Here is a 20,813-nt window from a genome sequence, read left to right as displayed (position 1 = left end):
AGGCAGTGAAGTTCTGACTCTAATAGTTCAGAAACTAAGAGCAAGGGTTGATATCATTGACTCATGCCTGTGATCTTAGGCACTTGGTAGGCTGAGAGTCAGAGGATTGAGCATGAGGCCAGTGTGGACAGAAAAGTTTGAGATGCCCTATCTCAAAAATAGGCAGTAAAAATAGGATTGAAGATGTGGCACTAGCCACATGAGACCCTAAGCTCAAACCTTTGTACTTCCAAAAAAAAATTGACAAATGCTACTGGGCATCCAAGTAATTAAATACCAGAGTAAAAAGACAGACTTAATAGGAGAAAAATCTTTATTGAGTTATAAAAATTAAATACCAACATAACAAATATTCCAATTGATAAATGAGCAAATGCATTGAACAGTGTTCTCAACAAAAGAAAAAAATACAAATGATTGATAAATACCTGAAAAAAGTTCATCATTATCCTTAAAGGAAATGCAAATCAAAATAGCATAGAGATTCCTTTTCACCCCAGTCAGAAGGACTCTCATCAAGAAAACAAACAACAAATGCTGGCAAGGGCATGGATGGAAAAGGGACCCTTATATTCAGTTAGAATAGTAGCCCTTCTGTTGGCTGGAAGAATTAGTGTAGTCACTATGGAAATTATGGAAATCAATGTGGAAGTTCCTCAAAAAACTAAAAATGGAACTAGTATATGATCCTGCTGTATAACTTCAAGGCCTATACTTAAAAATGTAAGTATAACACAAAGATAATTGTACATCTATGTTTATTGTAGTGCTTTGCACAATAGCTGAGTTATGATGTCTATCAATTGCTGCATAAACAAAATGTACTATATATACATAATAGAATATTATTCAACCATAAAGAAGAATGAGTTGTTATTTTTAGGAAAATAGATGGAACTTGAGCTCATAATGTTAAGTAAAATAAACAAGATTCAGAAATACAAATATCTAAATCTAAAAAAATACATGAATATATTAGGGGGACCAGAGAAAGAGTGGCCCAGTGTTGGGGGAGAGGGGGGGAAAGCAAGCCAATGGGGAGCAAAATATGATCCAAGTATGTTGGATCAATATGAAAAAGTCATAATAAAACACAGTAATTTGAAAAGAAGGGAGGTGAATATAAGAAAGATTAACAGAGGGGTGAAAAATTAAAACAAGGAAAAATTAAAACTCTTCTCTTTCTGGATCCTCCCAAGGAACCATGAAAATGCAGAATAGGCAAATGATGAAAATGGACAATGAATGAAATGTGCTTGTTGGTGAACTGGGAACAGAAGATAGCACAAAATTGCTCAGCACTACCTTCACTGGTAACTTAAGGTTTAAGCCTAAGTGTGTGTGTGTGTGTGTGTGTGTGTGTGTGTGTGTGTGTGTGTGTATGTAGAATGCTCATATCACATGTTCCATTCATGAAGAAAATAAAGTAATACCCCACTTTTTAGGAGACAAACAGTAAAGTATGAAAAGCTAGTTTTGTAATCCAGTATTCAGAATTGAGTGGCCCTGAAGTGAGAGGGCAGAGGTGAGTACTGGCTGGCATGGTTAAAGCAGAGCAAGGAAGTGCAACACATTATTTATGTCCATCACATATTTACTGAATTTTATTGATATTTACTGAATTTTATACATTGGTTTTTGGGATCATTTTTTCCAAATATTAGAAATGTTTAACTCATTGAGTTTGTCTATCTCAAATTACCTGATGGGAGAAGCTTGCTGCTTTGATGATGGGTGCAGAGAGCTGGGGACAGGCTGCAGGTGTTGAAGGCTGCTGAGTTACAGAGGCAAGTGGTTGAGGCACTGGCTGATCGATTGGAATCTAGAGGAAGCTTTGATTCCCTACTAATGAAGATGACTCTTTTCCTTTTAGTTAGTATATATTAATTGTAGAAAGGCTTTCATTGTGATGTTTCTACACATGCATGTAATTTACTTTGCTCAGACTCACCTCTGTTATTCTTTCTTATCTTGTCTTCTTCCATTTTGCCATTTAATTGATTTCACTCTGCTGTTTTCATCCATGAATATAATGGCCTTTGATAATATTTATTCCCTCATTACCTATTTTTTCTCCTTCCCCTTTATCATAGTTTCCTGTTCTTAAAAAAAACCCTTTCAAAGTGGAGTTTGGAGGCTTATTGAAAGGTGGTGGATGAGTGGAAGAGACAAGTGAATGAATACAGTCCTGATACTCAAAATATCTAAGTGAAATGGAAGCATGTAATTTACTTTGCTCAGACTCACCTCTGTTATTCTTTCTTATCTTGTCTTCTTCCATTTTGCCATTTAATTGATTTCACTCTGCTGTTTTCATCCATGAATATAATGGCCTTTGATAATATTTATTCCCTCATTACCTATTTTTTCTCCTTCCCCTTTATCATAGTTTCCTGTTCTTAAAAAAAACCCTTTCAAAGTGGAGTTTGGAGGCTTATTGAAAGGTGGTGGATGAGTGGAAGAGACAAGTGAATGAATACAGTCCTGATACTCAAAATATCTAAGTGAAATGGAAGTGGGAAACTTGATTTGATTGGTGAAGGAAGGGTAGGTGTAGGGAGCCGAGGCGAGACTCCTCCCACTCCCTTGCAGCTTTGAGGTAACCACCCCAGACGGTGCTTGGTGGGACGCCTGGGCTGTGCGCGTGCACGAGCCAGGTAGAGTCCCCAGCCAATCCCATGACACCTGGTGACGGTGAAAGGCAGGCGACCAACAATAGAAAGACCCGCGTTCCGATTCTCCTATATAAGCGGCTGTGTTTCGGGTGCACGCTCTCTCGCGCTCAAGCTCTCCTACAACTAAAAGGCTCTCCAATAAAGCGTGATCTGAGAAGACTCCTGGTGTGGTGGTCGTTTTTTCTCGCTGGTCGAGTAGACGGTCGCTACAAGTGGTACCGAGACCCGGGAACGAACCAGGGACGGGACCTGCGTGAGAGGCCGAACCGGAGCCAGAACTCAACACGCGGAGAGGGGACGTCGGTAAATATCCCCCGTTATGCTGTTCACTGTAGATTTAGATATTTATTGGTTGCTTGCATTGCTTCTTCCCTTGTGGCTTGTCTTTTTGATGGTGCGCACTTGCCTCGAGGAGGGAGGGTTTGATTTAATCCAGGAAGGATGCAAAGTACTAACACGGCATCAGGATAGTCTATCAGAGTCAGCATACAGTAAGGGGGAGGAAAATAGGCCTAAAAGAAAAAGGGAAAAAAGACAAAAGGATCCTAAAGAATTAAAGCAAGAGGGACTGCAGCCCTCACAAAAGGAGAAGGGTTTTAGGGAGGGGGTCTCAAGGAGACCCCCATGCCCTTCTTTAAAAGCAAACCGGTTCTCAGCCCTACATGTGGAAGGGCGGGACCAAGAATATAGTAATCTTGTGAGTGACTCAGAGGAAGAAATGTTAGAGGAGGAGGGAGAGCAGCTCGATCCAGCTGATAGTGAAGAGTTAGAAGAGGCTGCGGCGGAGCACGAGGCAGACAGATATGGGGGGTGGCGCCCCCTAGGGGTGGGAGTACCGCAGCAGCCAGGGAGAGGAAACGGAGCTGCCCCTCACCCGTCGGCCCCCCCGCCGTGCCCGCCGGCAGGGAAGAGTCACTTTATAAAAGAAAACACCTGGTCGCGATTAGCAGCCGCTTTCCCAGTCTTTGAGAATCCCATTACTGCTGAAAGAAATTTTGAGCCGGTTTCCTACTCCCAGTTAAAAGATTTAGTTGAGGCAGTCAGGACTTATGGAGTGACGGCCAATTATACCACTGCCTTGCTTCGAAGGCTAACTATTAATGCTATGACACCTATGGATTGGTCTGAAGTGGCCCGTACTTGCCTTAATCACGGGCAGTTCCTTGATTTTCAGTCAATTGTACAAGACAAGGCTCAAGCCCAATACAGACAAAATGTCCGTGATGGGCACCCGGACTGGACCGTAGACATGCTTCTCGGGCAGGGAATCTACTCGGTAGACCAGACAGGATATCCCTTTGAAGTATACCGCCAGGTAAACGAGGTTTTTTACAGGTCCTGGTGAGCCCTCCCAAACAAGGGAGAGGTGGCTGGCAATCTAACAAAAATCATGCAGGCCCCTAATGAGCCATTTTCTGATTTTGTTGCCCGTATGCTAGAGACAGCCGAGCGGGTATTAGGAAATCTGGAAACAGCCATGCCATTTGTACAACAAATCATTTTTGAACAAAGCACCAAGGAATGTCAGAGGGCAATTACCCCAGTAAGAACCCAAAGCCTAGAAGCTTGGTTAAAAGCCTGCAGAGAAGTAGGTGGCCCCCTGACCAATGAGGGGCTGGCAGCTGCTGTCTTGTCAGCTGCCGGGGCCGCAAAAGATAGTAAAGGAAAAGGGTGTTTCCGGTGTGGTCAGTTGGGACATTTTAGACAGCAATGCCCACAAAATGGTGGTCCTGTACAAAATATACCCAGGCCGCCAAGGACTCCAGGAGTGTGTCCTCGTTGTAAAAAGGGAAAGCATTGGGTCAACGAATGCAGGTCAGTTAGAGACATCAATGGACATTTTATCCCCCAAATTACTCCAAACACTAATTCGGAACAGGAGCCAAAAAACGGAGAGAAGGGCCCTCGTCCCCAGGGCCCGAAAGTTTATGGGGCATTTCAGACTCTGGCTCCCGGACAGCACCCGCAACAACCCCCCAGCCAAGAAGAGCAACCTCAGGCTCCGCAGGGTTGGACCTCTGTGCCACCTCAGGACGGGTATTAACACAGCAGATGGGAGTCCAGATTGTGGAGACAGACATGACAGGACCCCTAGATGAAGGCACTGTAGGAATAGTTTTAGGACGCTCCTCCTCCACAATGAGAGGATTAATAATTTTCCCAGGAGTGATTGACCTTGACTATACGGGGACTATCAAGGTCCTCTGTCATGTCCCCCATGGAGTGGTGTCCATTTCTCCCGGGGATAGAATTGCACAGCTTCTGCTTTTGCCTTCTCTTCATGGCAACTTCCCTGCTAAGGAGATAGAGAGAGGAGATAAAGGGCTAGGCTCCACTGGAGTCGACCTTACATGTCTGTCCATAACTTTAGACCAAAGACCCATGCTAACTCTCCAAGTGGAAGGGAGAAGATTTGAGGGATTGGTGGATACAGGGGCAGATCGAAGCATCATCCAAAGAGGGGAGTGGCCAAAGCAATGGCCAACTCAGAAATCCTCCCAGACCTTACAAGGGCTGGGCTATGCCGATGCCCCACAGTTAAGTGCAAAAGAATTGACTTGGAGAACAGACGAAGGCCAGGTTGGAAAAATGCAGCCATTTGTGGTAGACGTCCCTGTCAATCTTTGGGGAAGAGATGTGCAGCAACAGCTAAAGCTAACTTTAACTAATGATTATTCTGAGGCCAGTCAGAATATGATGAAACAGCAAGGATTTGTGCCAGCCTTGGGGCTTGGTCGGCGTCTCCAAGGACGCAAGGAGCCGATAGAGCCACTTCCTAAACAGGACAGGAAGGGTTTGGGTTTTTCTTAGGGGCCTCTGAAAACAAAGCTTCCACTGAAGGTGCGGTACCCATACCTTGGTTAACGCAAAAGGCGGTGTGGGTTCCTCAGTGGCCCCTCTCTTGAGAAAAATTGGAAGCGGCTCAAACTCTTGTCCAGGAACAGCTGCAGCTGGGGCATGTTGAGCCTTCAGTGTCATCTTGGAATACCCCAATTTTTGTGATCAAAAAGGCCTCCGGAAAATGGAGATTATTACATGACCTTAGAGCAGTAAATGCCCAGATGCAAATTATGGGACCCATCCAAAGGGGACTTCCACTGCTCTCTGCTTTACCTAGAGAGTGGCCTATTTTGGCTTTAGACATTAAGGATTGCTTTTTTTCCATACCTCTTTATGAAAAGGATAGGGAGCGCTTTGCCTTTACTTTGCCCTCGGTTAATCATGAAACCCCGGATGCTCGCTATCAGTGGAAAGTTCTCCCCCAAGGGATGGCTAATAGCCCAACAATTTGTCAATTGTTCGTGGGGGCTGCATTAACCCCTGTTAGGGAAAAATTTCCAAAAGTACGGATTGTCCATTATATGGATGATATCTTATTGGCTACTCCCTCGGTAGAGACTCTTCATAAGGTGTTTGGGCAGGTAACGGAGACCTTAGCTAATAAAGGATTAATTATTGCCCCTGAGAAGGTTCAGCAGACTAGTGTTGTTCAATTTCTGGGAACCATTGTTTCTCCTACTGAGATTAAACCACAAAAACTTTCCATTCGAACTGGTCATCTTAAAACACTTAATGATTTTCAGCAATTGGCAGGAGATATTAATTGGATAAGGGGGTTTCTTAATCTCCCTCGGTCAGAGTTGTTACCTTTATTTGCTATTTTGGAGGGCGACCCTGAAGTCACCTCCTCTAGATCCCTGACACCTTTAGCACTAAATTCCCTACAAAAGGTTGAGGCAGCTTTGTCTAGGGCTCAACTTTCACGGGTTGATTTAAAATTACTTATTGATTTATGTATATTAAAAACAAAAAATTATCCCACGGGGGTTCTTTGGCAAAATGGCCCCTTACTGTGGCTCCACGGCAATTCTGTGGGAGCAAAAACTGTTCAATATTTTCCTGAATTAGTGGCTAAACAGGCAATTTTGGGTATAAAGTATTGTTTGATGCACTTTGCAAAAATTCCAGATAAATTAATTATTCCATACACCCGTGAGCAAGTTGAAATTTTAGCAGCCACAATGGATATGTGGGCAATTCTTGTTTGCTCATTTCCAAATGTAATTGATAATCATTATCCTAAGCATCCTCTGCTTGCCATAGTTAACAAAAATTTAGTGTATTTTCCTGTTGTCACTTCAAAGGAGCCCTTGGTTGATGCTCTGACCATCTTTACAGATGGATCAAAATCTGGACAAGGTGCCTTTTTTGTTCAAGGACACAAACAGTCGGTAGTCTTTAATTTTCGGCAGAATGTCCCACAGGCTGTTGAATGTTTAATTGTGCTTGAAGTTTTTAAAAGATTTGATCAACCTTTTAACTTATTTTCTGATTCATTATATGTTGTAAATGCCGTTGCTTCTCTTGAAGTTGCTGCTTCAGTTAAGCAGGCCAGTACAATTTCTAATGTTTTGTTACAGATTCAATCCCTTATCTTAAACAGAAAACATCCTTTTTATATTGGACATATTCGTGCCCACTCTATGTTGCCGGGCCCGATGGCAAAGTGTAATGATTTGGTGGACCAGGCAACTCGGGCTATGGCTCTGGTTGCTGCTGATCCTGTAGAATTGGCAAAAGACTTTCATAGATTGTATCATGTACCTGCTAATACCCTTAGGAAAAGATATAATTTGTCCAGGCATGTGGCAAGAGATATTGTTAAAGCCTGTAAATCTTGTGTTAACCTTTCTTCATCCTCCCCATGTGGGGGTAAATCCCAGGGGGTTGAGACCAAACGCCCTATGGCAAATGGATGTTACTCATCTGACGGAATTTGGTAAGTTGAAATATTTACATGTGTCTGTGGACATCTTTTCTGGTGTCATTCATGCCACACCTCTGGCAGGAGAAAAGGTGTCTCACGTCAGAATACACTGCTTAGAAGCTTGGGCAGCTTGGGGAAAGCCCCTTAGACTTAAGACGGATAATGGCCCTGCTTATACTTCCCATGGTTTTCGCGCCTTTTGCGCACAAATGCAGGTTGCCCACACCACCGGATTGCCCTACAATCCTCAAGGACAAGGTATAGTGGAAAGAGCTAATCGAAGCATAAAAGAAATGCTTCAAAAGCAAAAAGGGGGAATTGCTGAGTCCGCGTCCCCCAGGGAAAGACTTTCTCTTGCGCTCTTTACCCTTAATTTTTTAATTCTAAATGACAACGATCAGTCTGCCGCAGATCGGCATATGACAAGAGACTCCATGGATACTAAAGACATGGTTATGTGGAAGGATGTTATTAATAATAAATGGTATGGACCGGATCCGGTAATAACGAGATCCAGGGGAGCTGTTTGTGTTTTTCCACAGAGTCAAGAAGTACCTCACTGGGTGCCAATGAGACTGACCAGGCCGGTGGAGACTGCAGAAAAACCCCCTCTTGAAGATGCCATCCACTCGTCTTCTGATACAGCTGATCTTCCTGCTGTTAGCAACAGTGCTAATAGCAATCCCTGTGATAGCTAAACCGATGATGCTGTGGGCTGTTACAATTTACTGACTGGATTGCCTCTGCGGTGTCCTTTTCCAAAGAGCGGGTGGGAGTCGGAATGTTTTTAGCCTGCTGCTTGGGAGGATGCGTGGTCTGCCTATGGTTGGTCTGTCGCCTTCGAGCCCAAACCAGAAGGGACAAGGTTGTTATCTTGCAAGCATTAGCCGCTTTGGAGAGTGGATCCTCATCCCAGATTTGGCTGTCGGCCCTAAGAGGCAGTTAAGCCTTACCATTCTGCATAGCCTTAGCACCCCGAGGGATCAGGGGATCCCATTGCACCGGGACAGGTATGCAATTTGCAATTTGGGACAGGGTGCAAGGCAAGTGCACTGCACTTGAGGAGATGGTTCTCATCTCCTCAAGAAGAGCATGCTGGGTTGCAAGTGGGTTGATGCCCAAGATCCCACCTCTTCAAAAAAGGCATCGGACGGGCCTGGTCATCACTGGGGAAGGCGCGCCCCTCAGGCGAAGGCCAGTGCAAGGTCCTAATGTTTTAGACAGAGGCCCAACCTCTACTCTTACCTGTTGCCATAAAACAAAGAAGGGGGAACTGTAGGGAGCCGAGGCGAGACTCCGCCCACTCCCTTGCAGCTTTGAGGTAACCACCCCAGATGGTGCTTGGCGGGACGCCTGGGCTGTGCGCTTGCACGAGCCAGGTAGAGTCCCCAGCCAATCCCATGACACCTGGTGACGGTGAAAGGCAGGCGACCAACAATAGAAAGACCCGCGTTCCGATTCTCCTATATAAGCGGCTGTGTTTCGGGTGCACGCTCTCTCGCGCTCAAGCTCTCCTACAACTAAAAGGCTCTCCAATAAAGCGTGATCTGAGAAGACTCCTGGTGTGGTGGTCGTTTTTTCTCGCTGGTCGAGTAGACGGTCGCTACAGGTAGGTGAGAGAGGGAAATGACCAGGAAGCCCTGTACACATAAATAGACACGTTAAATTGTAACCCTTTGTTCAACCATTTGTAGATTAAAAAGTAAATTTTTAAGCCCCACTTTTATCATATGATCTTTCAGTTACACTCCTGGGCATGTACTAAAAAGAATGCAAATCAGCATACACTAGAGACACCTGCATGCTTTGTTTGTTATAGCACTACTCATAGTAATCAGACTGGAATCAGCCTACGGGCCTATCAACTGATGAATGGATTAAAAAACCATATATTTACAATGAGTATTATTAAGCCATAAAGAAAAAAAAGTCATTTGTCCAAAATGGATGGAACTGGAAATGATTTTAAACAAAATAATCCAGACTGAGAAAGAGAAAGATAAATATTGTACGTTTTCACTCATTTATGCAGTATATAATATTACATATTATAAAGTATTTATGGACAAAATATAGTTATGTCTACCTAGTATCTGCATCACTATATATATGCTTTATCAATATTTATATGTATATATGCATATAGGTCTATCTATAAAACAAGCTAGCTCTTACCTTCTATCTTTATTCTATCTTAAATACATTATTGGCTGGCCTTGAATTCTGCTTGTACTTCAAAGGCACAAAATGATGGAAGTAGAACTTGAATTGATCTTTTCCCTTTGGTACACACAGCTCAAGGGTTCTATTCACTATTGATAAGCAAGAAAGCATAAGGTACAAATTTGTGATTCTTACAGAATTCCCAGCCTTGGTAAATTGTACTCACAGGGAACTCTGGATGACTCCAAACCAGTGTGAATGTGCCAGGTCTTCTTGGTCTGTTGGAAAAAGTCTTTTACAGCTTTTACAGTGTAGTATACACACTAATGTGATCTGGCCTGAGAATTCTGATCTTCTCTCTTCTAGTCAAACTTCACGCATTCCAAAGCTCCAAACTGCAATGTCCTGTGTTTCCCAATATAGTACTGTGCATGTAATTGTCAAGACCATCTCACAAAATCCACTTTATGCCTGCTACTCACCCATACAAACCAGTTGAACTATAGTACAAATGAGGCTTAAGAGTAGAAAAAAATACAAGTGCAACTCTCTTGGGGAGATTCATAAATGTTGAAAATATGATCGAATGTGCAGAGACAATGCCATTGGGTGTTTATTAAGTGTAGAAAGATTTTGAACTGCAAGCCTGGAACCCTTCCTATTCATCAAACAACTTCCCATGAGAGTTTCACTGATTATTCAAGAGTGGCTAAGAAAAAGATGACCTGATTCTTACTGCCCATCCATTTGTTCTTGGCAAAGCTAGCATCTCTTAATTTCTTATCAAAATCCCTCTTCCATCTCTGCTACTTCCATAGACCCCATTCCTGACTGAATTTGGGTTTTATAAAAGAAGCCTAGAGACCTTGTTCTCCTTTCTCCCCTTTTCTCTGCTGAGCATTGACTCCAGGGACTCATATATGATCACTGTGCTTAATCTATAGTACTCTTCTGTTTTAATGGATATTGCTGCTTACAGGTGAAGCACAAAGATATCACCTGCTTGAATGTAGAAGTGAGAAAGAAAGAGAAACAGAAAGAGAAATAAAATATAAAATAATATAGTAAAATAATGTAAAATATGTATATATGGAATCATCTATAAGCATATACAAATATAAAATCATCCATATATTATCCCATTATATTAAATTTTAATGTTTTTGGAAAGCAGTAATATTTTATATAAATTTTCTTTATACATATTTACATTTTTTTTTGGTCGATCCTGGGGCCTGAACTCTGGGCCTGGTCGCTGTCCCTGAGTTCTTCAGCTCAAGGCTAGCACTCTACCGCTTGAGCCTCAGCACCACATCCAGCTTTTTTGTGCTTATGTGGTGCTGAGGAAATGAACCCAGGGCCTCATGAATGCAAGGCAAGCACTCTACCACTGAGCCACCTTCCCAGCCCCATATTTACATTTTTACTTTATATTGTGTTTTTTCTTTGCTATTTTCTTTTTTGTAATAAATAATGGGTATTGAACTCAGAGCTTCACTCCCAGGCCTTTTATGAGTTTTTGTTTGTTTGTTTTTGGTCTGTCTTGGGGCTTGAACTCTGGGCCTGAGATCTGTCCCTCAGTTCTTCAGCTCAAGTTTAGCACTCTACCACTTGAGCCACAGTGTCACTTCTGGTTTTCTGGTGGTTTATTGGTGATAAGGCTCTCACAGACTTTCCTGCCTGGGCTGGCTTTGAACCATGATCCTCAGATCTCAGCCTCCTTAGTAGCTAGGAATACAGGTGTGAGCCACCTGCTCCTAGCCTGGTTATTTTGTTTTTAAGATAGAGGTTTATACTTCCTCATCCTTCCCCCCTTCATTCCTGTGCATTCTTCTTTTGCCCAGGAAGGCTGTGCAAATGTATTCATGATATTCAATGTACATTATGTAAAAAAGAAACTGTGTAACTTGAGAGTAGTGTGGGAAAGGGAAAATGGGGAGAACAAGATAAGGGGTGATATTGACCAAGACACATTGTACTCATAACCCACCCTTTTGTAATCTGCTTAATAACATTGAAAAACAGACTATGATTTAAAAAAAAAAAGGTAGAGATCCAGCTAACTTTATCTGGGTGGCCTCAAACTCTTGATCCTCCAGGCTCTACATTCCAGGTAGCTCTCATTACAGGTGTTACCACCATGCCAACCTTCTCTTAGTTTTAATGTTACTTCAATAAGACAGTGGTTCATCTACTTTTCTTCATGAACCAGGTATTAAAGTGTGTTCTGTAATTCTATTTGTTGTTTTCATGTTATCAATATCATTTTCATACTTTCCTTAGATTAGTTTTGTTTTTACTCTAACTTGGACTTCATGTTTACTTAACATTTTGTGAGTTTTAAAAATAGATAATGAAAGTGATGACTAATGGTAGATTTTAATATCATTATCCTTATGACTATTAGCTGCTCTCTAAAGCAAGCATGTTCTCAATGGGCTCTTTCTTTCTTTCTTTCTTTCTTTCTTTCTTCCTTTCTTTCTTTCTTTCTTTCTTTCTTTCTTTCTTTCTTTCTTTCTTTCCTTCCTTCCTTCCTTCCTTCCTTCCTTCCTTCCTTCCTTCCTTCCTTCCTTCCTTCCTTCCTTTCTTCCTTCCTTCCTTGGATTTATTTTAGGACAACTAGATGAAGTAGGCAGAAATAGAACCAAGAAACATTTACTGCTCCTCATGCAGGAAATGGGAGTTAAACTCTTCCTGGTGGGCTTTCTTGTCAAGGAGAGAGTAAGCCTTATGCCCTTGGGATATGTTTTTCTATTTTCTTCCACTGCCTTCCCATGCTGCTATGCCTTTTCTTGCATGGATATATAAAGCAGGAACAGCCCTATCTGTCACTTTCTGTAAGTCTCACGACATAGTTATATATAGCAGCATCTCTCTGGTTGACCCTGGGCAGGCTCAGCTTGCTGGACATTTTGTCTGGAACAATTGTCTAGCTGTACATATCATTTGTCACAAAGCATTAAATCCTTCAGAAAAGTCCCATTTTAGGAAGGAAGTGATCTATCACAGATCGTGCTTTTGTTTGCTGTGGAGCTGTAGCTATAAGATCCTAGGTCACTGCTGTGAATGATTGGGAGATTGAAGGGCTGACTCCAAGAAGAGGGGAGCCATGGCAGAGTAACAGCAGAGCTTCAGCACTGGTCCCCAGGAAGAGAGCACAGTTTGGGCCTGGCTTGCTCCTCTTCCCAGAATGGGGAGTTCTAGGGAGAACCCCTAGAATGGGATTCTGGGGATTGTCTCTGATAGATATATGATTTCAGATTCAAACTAGCTTAAAGTCTGACAGGGAGTAGAGAGATGGTAAAGTAAGAAGGGCTTTAGGGGAGTTTTGATTCAATATAAGACATGCTTTGAGGAGTTACTGAGGCATTTGGGAAAAACAGGTATTTTGGGAAAAACAGGTATTTCTCAGGGTCTCCAATGCCCTAAACCTTTTGGCTTAGAAGCTTGTTTTCTCTCAGTATCTGCAGTTGTAGAGCTCAGGTACAGAAATATGGTATGATAGGCATTCAATCTCTGTTAATTTTTTTTGTTGGATACATCTTAACTCAGCTCTAATCTCATTCTGACTGTTGCTTCTAAAACAGTTCTACAGAATTCTTTCTGGCCTGACCCCATCAGTCTGTTTGTGGTGATATATGGTACTCATTCTTCTTCCCCTAATTCCCATATTAAGTTCTTCCAAGAAAGAGCCTGCTGTTATAGAAGTGACAGTGGGAGAGAGAAGAGTCGTAAGAAGTTGTTAGAGACTGAAATTTTAATGGAAGGAAGTTCACTGCGTACACATTTCACCTCTACTAAATTACCAGTGTCACTGACACTTACATAGATTCTCACTTGCTGAATAATGGAAACATCTTTCTAACTATCTTCTCTCTTACCAATTGGCTTGAATAATAGTCTTGAGAATAAAGGGGAAGCTTTCCACCGAGTTGGTGTAGCAGCCAAAGGGAAGATGTGTCCACAGTTAATAGTTGGGCATGGGTCAGGACAAGATAGATGATGCACTCTTTTGTCACTACAAGGAGACATATCTGTAAAGAACATGGCATTTATAATCCTGCAGAAAGAACTGGACCAAACTGCCACAAATTAATGGCAAGTGAGATAATGCTATGACAAGTTTTTTCTCTATCAGATCTATAGACCCAGCTTTCGCCAACATCAGTGTATCCATCTCTTGATGTGTATCTAAAGAAATGACATGTGTTCTATGGCTTTAAAGTACTTCCTGCTCTCTTTTCCCCTTGTCCTTTCCTTTATTCTGCCCATCCTTTATTCCTAATATATGTATAAGAGAAAGAATACATTAGTGATTAATTAAAAAACACAGGGCTTACTACTTTTATGGGCATAGTTTATAAACAGCTTTCTTTATCTAAAGACATTTATTTATAAAAATTTAAGCTGTCTACAACATGCTAGAGTATGAGGATCTAGGCAATGGAGAGATATATTCTTATCATTGGAAATAACTTCTAATGGCATGGATATGAGGATGATTTCCAGCATATGAGTACAACAGATTTAAACTGTTGATAACTTCCTATTACAATTCAATTAATAGCACAAATGAGAGTTGGACAAATATAAACATGCTCTTTTAGATTATTTGCATTTCTTTATTTGAAATAAATTATTTCTGCTTTTTTCTCATTATAATAAAAGCATATGTTAAAAACTTTTGCATAATAATGCTACATAATACAATATATAACTAGAGAAGAATGTATGCCAAAAAAGTTGAAAAGGATCAAAAAGTTATAAATTACCTGAACTGTTTAAAATAAATATTGTCTATTGGAATTTTTAAGAAATGATTATGATAAAGCCCTTTTTCTTTTTCTAATGTAAATATTTACCATTTTCTTCTAAGCACTAACTTTACGTACTTTGTTTTTGTTGAGTGGAGTGTTCCCTAAACACCATCAATTGGTTATAATATTGAGTAAATCTAAGATGTTTTCATAGATTTTCTGACTCATAACTATTCTTTAATAAGAAGCAAAGTTTACAGTGTCAACATGTAACAGTGGTTTTTTTTTTTTTTTATCTATTTTGCTTTTGGTTCTAACTGTCTGTAATATTTTGGAGCTTTGTTGTTATGTGCATAGACATTTTTTTTGGTGCCAGTCCTGGGGCTTGAACTCAGGACCTGTGCACTGTGCCTGAGATTTTATTTTGTTTAAGGATAGCACTCTACCATTTGAGCCACAGCTCTACTTCCCATTTTCTGGTGATTATTTGGAGATAACAGTCTCAAGGACTTTCCTGCTTAGGCTGGCCTTGAACTGTGATCCTCAGATCTTAGCCTCCTGAGTACCTAGAATTACCAGCAGGAGCCACCAACACTAGTATATTTTTATAATTATATCATATTCATGTTTATTTCTGTAGTATTTCTTTTTCTGAAGTTTAATTTGTTGGATATTAATACATAGTTCCTTCAATATTGTTTTTTCATGGATTTTTTTCATTTTAACTTTTAATCTATTTCATAAGCAGTACACAGTTGGATTATTTTAATAAATTATACTGATACTGTCTTAAATTGCATGTTTAGGAAATTTATATTTGTTATAATTATTAATATGCAAAATTTAGTTTATTATCAGTCTTCTGTTTGTGCCCTTTGATTTTATTTCTGTTAAATTAAATTTGTGCGTTTTCGTTTACTTCAAAGAGTATGTGGCATAGATTTTTATATAATTAAATAACTCTTTAATAAAATTATAAAGCAAGCAGTGATTTTCCTTTAATTGCAAATAACTTAGTCATTTTATTATACAAAACTAGTGTTTTATATTTATTTTTCAGATACTGGCACAAAAATTAATGAAATGTTCGAAACTTTTCTTTCTTTTCCAAAGATTATTTTATTCAGTCATATTAAACCTGTCCCACCAGCTCCAATCCAAGCAAGTGTGAGAACCTGAATTCAAACCAGCGGTACTGTCAAATTTTTCTGAGAAAGGGTAATATAGAAAATATGAAGTCAATAATGAGAATTTTCTCTGAAGAGAAAATAAGAATGGTCAATAGACCCATGAAGAAATGGTCAACTTTTCTAGCCATAAAAGAAATGCAAATCAAAACAACATTGAGCTACCACCTCACCCCAGTTAGAATGGCTAAAATCAAGAACTCTAATAACAACAGATGCTGGAGGGGATGTGGCCAAAAGGGAACCTTACTGCATTGTTGGTGGGAGTGTAAACTTGTTCAACCACTTTGGAAAGCAGTATGGAGGTTCCTCAAAAGATGCCACATAGAGCTCCCCTACGACCTAGCAATGCCACTTGTGGGCATTTACCTGAATGATCGCAAACAAGTCTATACTAGAGCTACCAGCACAAATATGTTTATCACATCATTATTCATCATAGCTAAGATATGGAACCAACCCAGATGCCCCTCAGTAGATGAATGGATCAAGAAAGTGATACGTGTGTGTGTGTGTGTGTGTGTGTGTGTGTGTGTGTGTGTGTGTGTGTATGCCTCCATCAGAAAGAATGACATTGCCCCATTTATTAGGAAATGGAAAAATTTGGAAAAAAATTAAGTGAAGTAAGCCAGGCCCAAAGAAACATAGGCTCCATGGTTTTCCTTATTTGCAATAACTAATATAAGTCTAGGACAAGCTAAAAGCTATGTACACATGACCATATAAGATGATGTTAAGTGAAATGAACCCCAAGATAAGGACACAACTCTTTTCTTTCTTTCTTTCTTTCTTTCTTTCTTTCTTTCTTTCTTTCTTTCTTTCTTTCTTTCTTTCTTTCTTTCCTTCCTTCCTTCCTTCCTTCTTTCTCTCCTCCACCTTCCTTCCTTCCTTCCTTTCTTCCTTCCTTCCTTCCTTCCTTCCTTCCTTCCTTCCTTCCTTCCTTCCTTCCTTCCTTCCTTCCTTCCTTCCTTCCATTTTCTTTTTCATAGTCAGACATGCTCCCATTCATCAGTAAGAGACTTTACTAAGCACAGGTCAGGCCATGCCCTGCAGTCACAGAAGGTGCCTTGTCTCAGGAGGTTAGTGCTGGGCCACCATTGCAGTCTCAGTCACTGTGTCTCTCAAGGCACAGAAGTACTCAGCTGTGTCACTCCATTGTATTGAGGCTTTCTTCAGATGGAAGGAGGTTTCACTCTTCTTAAACTCAGCCTCAAAGCCTTTGATGCCTTTAACCACAGTTTTCCCTGGTTCATATTTGAGGAGAAACTGGAGGCCTTGGTTGGGGTACTGGACATACCAGAAAAGATAAGGTGTTCCACCATAGTAATAGTTGCATCTTAACTCCAAAGGGGCTCTTTCAGAGACAGTGACATGGCTGTCAAGCTGGGTCACAGACTGAGCTCCACTTCCTCCTGCAAAATCAAAATTGTGTCCATGAGACCAGGCCAAACATACCAGTGATGTTCAGCTTCTGACTGGACCAGCATTACTTCTGTGGAGGTAGAAACAAGGAGCACACCACTTACTCAGCATGAAGGGCACTCCAAGCAGCAGAAGGGCCACTGAGACCATGGCTAGATGGTGAGGAGGCTAAGCTTTCTGAAATGTATGGAGAAGGAATCTGTCTGAGAACGCTGCGTACTCGTGATGGGGAAAGTCTGGTACTCACTGGTTTCCTGTTTTCAAAAAGCCCTAAGAGATGCTGTGAGATGCTTTCTTGGCAATGCAACTCCAAGTGTAAGGTAAAGAAGTGCAAAACCTGTCAGCAGACATTTCCAGTCTGTGCAATATCGCCCCCTAGAGTCAAAGTTACAAACTGAGTCAAGGTTTTTGTGGTCTGTTTTCTTAGCAGTGTTACTAATGCTGGTGAGGGAGTTTTCAGTGGTCAGTTTATTAGGAGGCTATCTTAATCTTATGGACTAAATGCCATTATTGAATCCCGCGAAGTGAAAGTATTGTCATCCTCATTTTACAAGTGAACAAACTTAGTATGGAAGAGAAGTTTCAGTTTGTCCAAGATTATACAAAGCAACAGAACTGCAGTTTGTCTATTAATATGTCAAGAATCCATGTTATTAACTAGTGATAATGACTGCATATTTCTCATTGTGGGTCTCAAGAGAGATATTGTCCTTACTTAACAGATGAGAAACCAAGTCTTTATGACATGAAATAATTTACCCAAGTACTGATGAAGATTGCATCTAACTCTTTTCTATTCCAAGATCAGCCCACTGTGTGATCTTGATATAGTAGGAGTAGATGCAATTTCACAAAAACAAAGGCTCTGAGCAAAACTCAGAAGAGAATAAGGTCTAGAGAAAATCCTTAAGGATCCTTAAGACTGGAGGCATGAAGAGCAGAAAAAATACCAAAGAGAGCTCACAAGTAGATTCAGTAATATGACTGTGGTTTCATGAAAGGTGGGATTACTGTATTTCTTTCAGTTAGTGATGGAGCTACAATTACTAGCATGATTTTTTTAGCATGTGGTTGTTGGAGAATATGGAGAATATGGAAAGAAGGGTCAGATTAGGGAATATAGGAGATAAGGTCCCCAGTCTCCTCTCTTTGCTAGCTTGGCCTTTTAGTGTGTTATCTAGCCTCTAGAAAGAACTATGGATACCTCCCTTGGGGACAGCATAGGTGACCAAAAGGGGATGGAGTAGATTAAGCCACAGCTCACTCTTCCCTTCCCTTTTAACTTATGAAGGCACATACTCAACTATTCCTTTGCTAGCTAGTCACAAATAGCAGCTCTGTTACAAAGGTCTGGTTAATGGCATGACAAGCAACTTTCTCCACTTCCCAGGTCCCTGGAGTCAGTGAAACTGGTATTTGGACTTCTTTCCTACAAGGACCTTGGATCTGCCTATACCACCTAAGGGTACTCACTGGCTTCTAATACAACTTCCACATAAAACATTAAATAGTATGTGAGTGCAGGGGCCAGGAGCTCCTTGGGGTTTGGAAATTGTTAGATGAAATAATTTTCCTTTACTCTGCTCTTTGCTGAGGCAATCTCCATCTGGAGGATAGTGCTAGGCTCACCTTCCACAGGTTCATAGGTCATGTAGCTGTCTTTGTTCTTGTACAGGTAAAAGCAGATCAATAACACCACAGAGAGTAGGGTGAGGAAGACCACAATGATAACAACTGCATGAGTGCTTATCTGGCTTCCTCAGTTTCTGGGGACAAATTCTCAGTAGCCTGAAGCGTTGGGGGTGGTCATCAGCTCTTCTCTAGGAGAAGGCATGGTCAGAAGGCTGGTCCTTGCTGCCAGGGAGTCATCACCTGGAGGAAGGGCATATGGGCAGATCTTTCTAATCTGACAGGCCATGGTGCAGGTTGGGGGAGAAGGGAGGCATGATTTTTAACCTATTTTTAATAAATGGCATCATACTAATTATCTATCTATCTATCTATCTATCTATCTATCTATCTATCTATCTATCTATCTATCTATCTATCTATCTATCTATCTATCTATCTATCTATCTATCTATCTATCTATCTAATGCTGGTACTAGGCCTTGGACCCAGCTTAGGAGCCATCCTTCAGCTTTTTCACTCAAGGCTGGCACTCTACCACCTAAGCCACAGCTCTATTTCTAGCTTTTTGGTTAATTGGAGATAACAGTTTCATGGACTTCCCAGACTAATCTGGCTATCAGCTGTGATCCTCAGATATCAGAATCTTGAGTAGCTAGGATTACAGGCATGAGCCACCAGCTTACTGTTCACCATGGCTTATTAAAAATGATTTTCATATTACAAATAATTATTTGCTGATGCTGCATGTCAGAACAGCAGCAGTCATGGATCTGGTGTAATGCCAGCTGCCTGAGGAGCACAGTCAAGGAGCAGGGGTAGGTGGCTTAATATTTGGGCTGGGATACTTTAACATCCATGTGCTATAAGCCTCCTTAGCATTGAGATTGTCTCTCAAATTTATTTTTTTTCAACATTTGAAATCATTACTAACAGGATGTTGGGGCTACTTGTAGGATTTCATTTTTACTAGTGCAGGCTATAAAAAACAAAGGTGAAATTCAGTGATCCAGGACTCAATTTCTTATTTATTTATCTGTTTTTTATTTCCGGTATTGGGCATTTGAACTCAGGGCTTTTGTTTGGTCTATTCACTCAAGACTATTGCTTTACCACTTGAGATACACTCCCACTTCTGGATTTTTGCTGGTTAATTGGAGAGTACTGTAGATAAACTTTCCTACATGGGCTGGCTTCAAACTGTGATCTTCAGATCTCATCCTCCTGAGTAGGAAGGATTATAGGCATGAACCATAGATAACTGGTACATTTCACATTTTATACGCCACCTATTTCTGTTTAGAAATAAGTTCAGAGATGACATAGAAATCAATGTCTCTTCAAAGTATGCGTTTTCTTTGTTCACTATCCCCAATATACTCTAGAGATTTTGTTTCTTGATATATGTACACAGCCCTACAACCATGAAGACTTTGAAATATGTTTGCAACATAAAGGATTAGATGCATGCCCTGGGAGATAAAACAGTTCATTTAAAAAAGTTATTCTACCATTATATATTGATCTTACCTCTTAGATGAGGAGGCATTGTTCTAAGCAGGGAAGACCCAGAAGTTGAAGGGATAGGTAAAGGCCTAGAGAGCAGCTGGAGAAGCAAAACACAGGTTTCAATAAATAAGATAATTTTAGATAAAGCCAATTGAATACTACACTGAGATGGATAGTCATGGTAAGGACAACTGTGGAGAGAAGGCTCTACAGTGATATTTACTCTGCAACAGGAGTTAAGGAATTTAGCCTCTAGCAAGTTCAATAACATTTTCTTCAAATAACAGATCTCTGTTGAATACTGATTTAAGCATTGGCAACCATTGTCTATTTTACTTTGCATAGTAACCATATGTGGTAGATTCCTTTAATGCTGATATTGTAGGAATGAGGAACTCCTTCCATAAATTATTAGGTAATCTGAACAAGATAACTCAAATAATGAGTGCTAGATATGGGAAACCAACCCAACCCAGAATATGGTCTCAAGCACTTTTTAATTTTTAATTTTACTATTTCCTAGACTCCACTTGTTTTTGTTGCTAATGATACAATACTACAGACTGGGAAAGTTATAAAGAAAAGAAAGCTTGAGGTAGCACATAGCAAGAGATAGACAGTGCCTCTGTATCTTTATCTTCTGATTTCTTTCCCTCTTCTTATAAAGCCAGCAGTATTATTCTAATCCTTGGGGCTGTACCCT

General features: G+C 40.7%; 1 pseudogene; it reads right to left on the bottom strand.

Annotated features, from left to right (window-relative positions):
• Positions 1–18,527: 18,527 nt before the first annotated feature.
• Positions 18,528–18,890, bottom strand: LOC138822422 (small cell adhesion glycoprotein pseudogene; annotated as a pseudogene).
• Between the last annotated feature and the right edge of the window lie 1,923 nt (positions 18,891–20,813).

Source organism: Dipodomys merriami, unplaced genomic scaffold, assembly GCF_024711535.1.
Source record: "Dipodomys merriami isolate MVZ:Mamm:240054 unplaced genomic scaffold, mDipMer1.0.p SCAF_1, whole genome shotgun sequence".
In the NCBI taxonomy this organism is placed as follows: domain Eukaryota; kingdom Metazoa; phylum Chordata; class Mammalia; order Rodentia; family Heteromyidae; genus Dipodomys; species Dipodomys merriami.
Note: the sequence above shows the minus strand (reverse complement) of the source record. Positions and strands in the feature narration are given on the sequence as shown.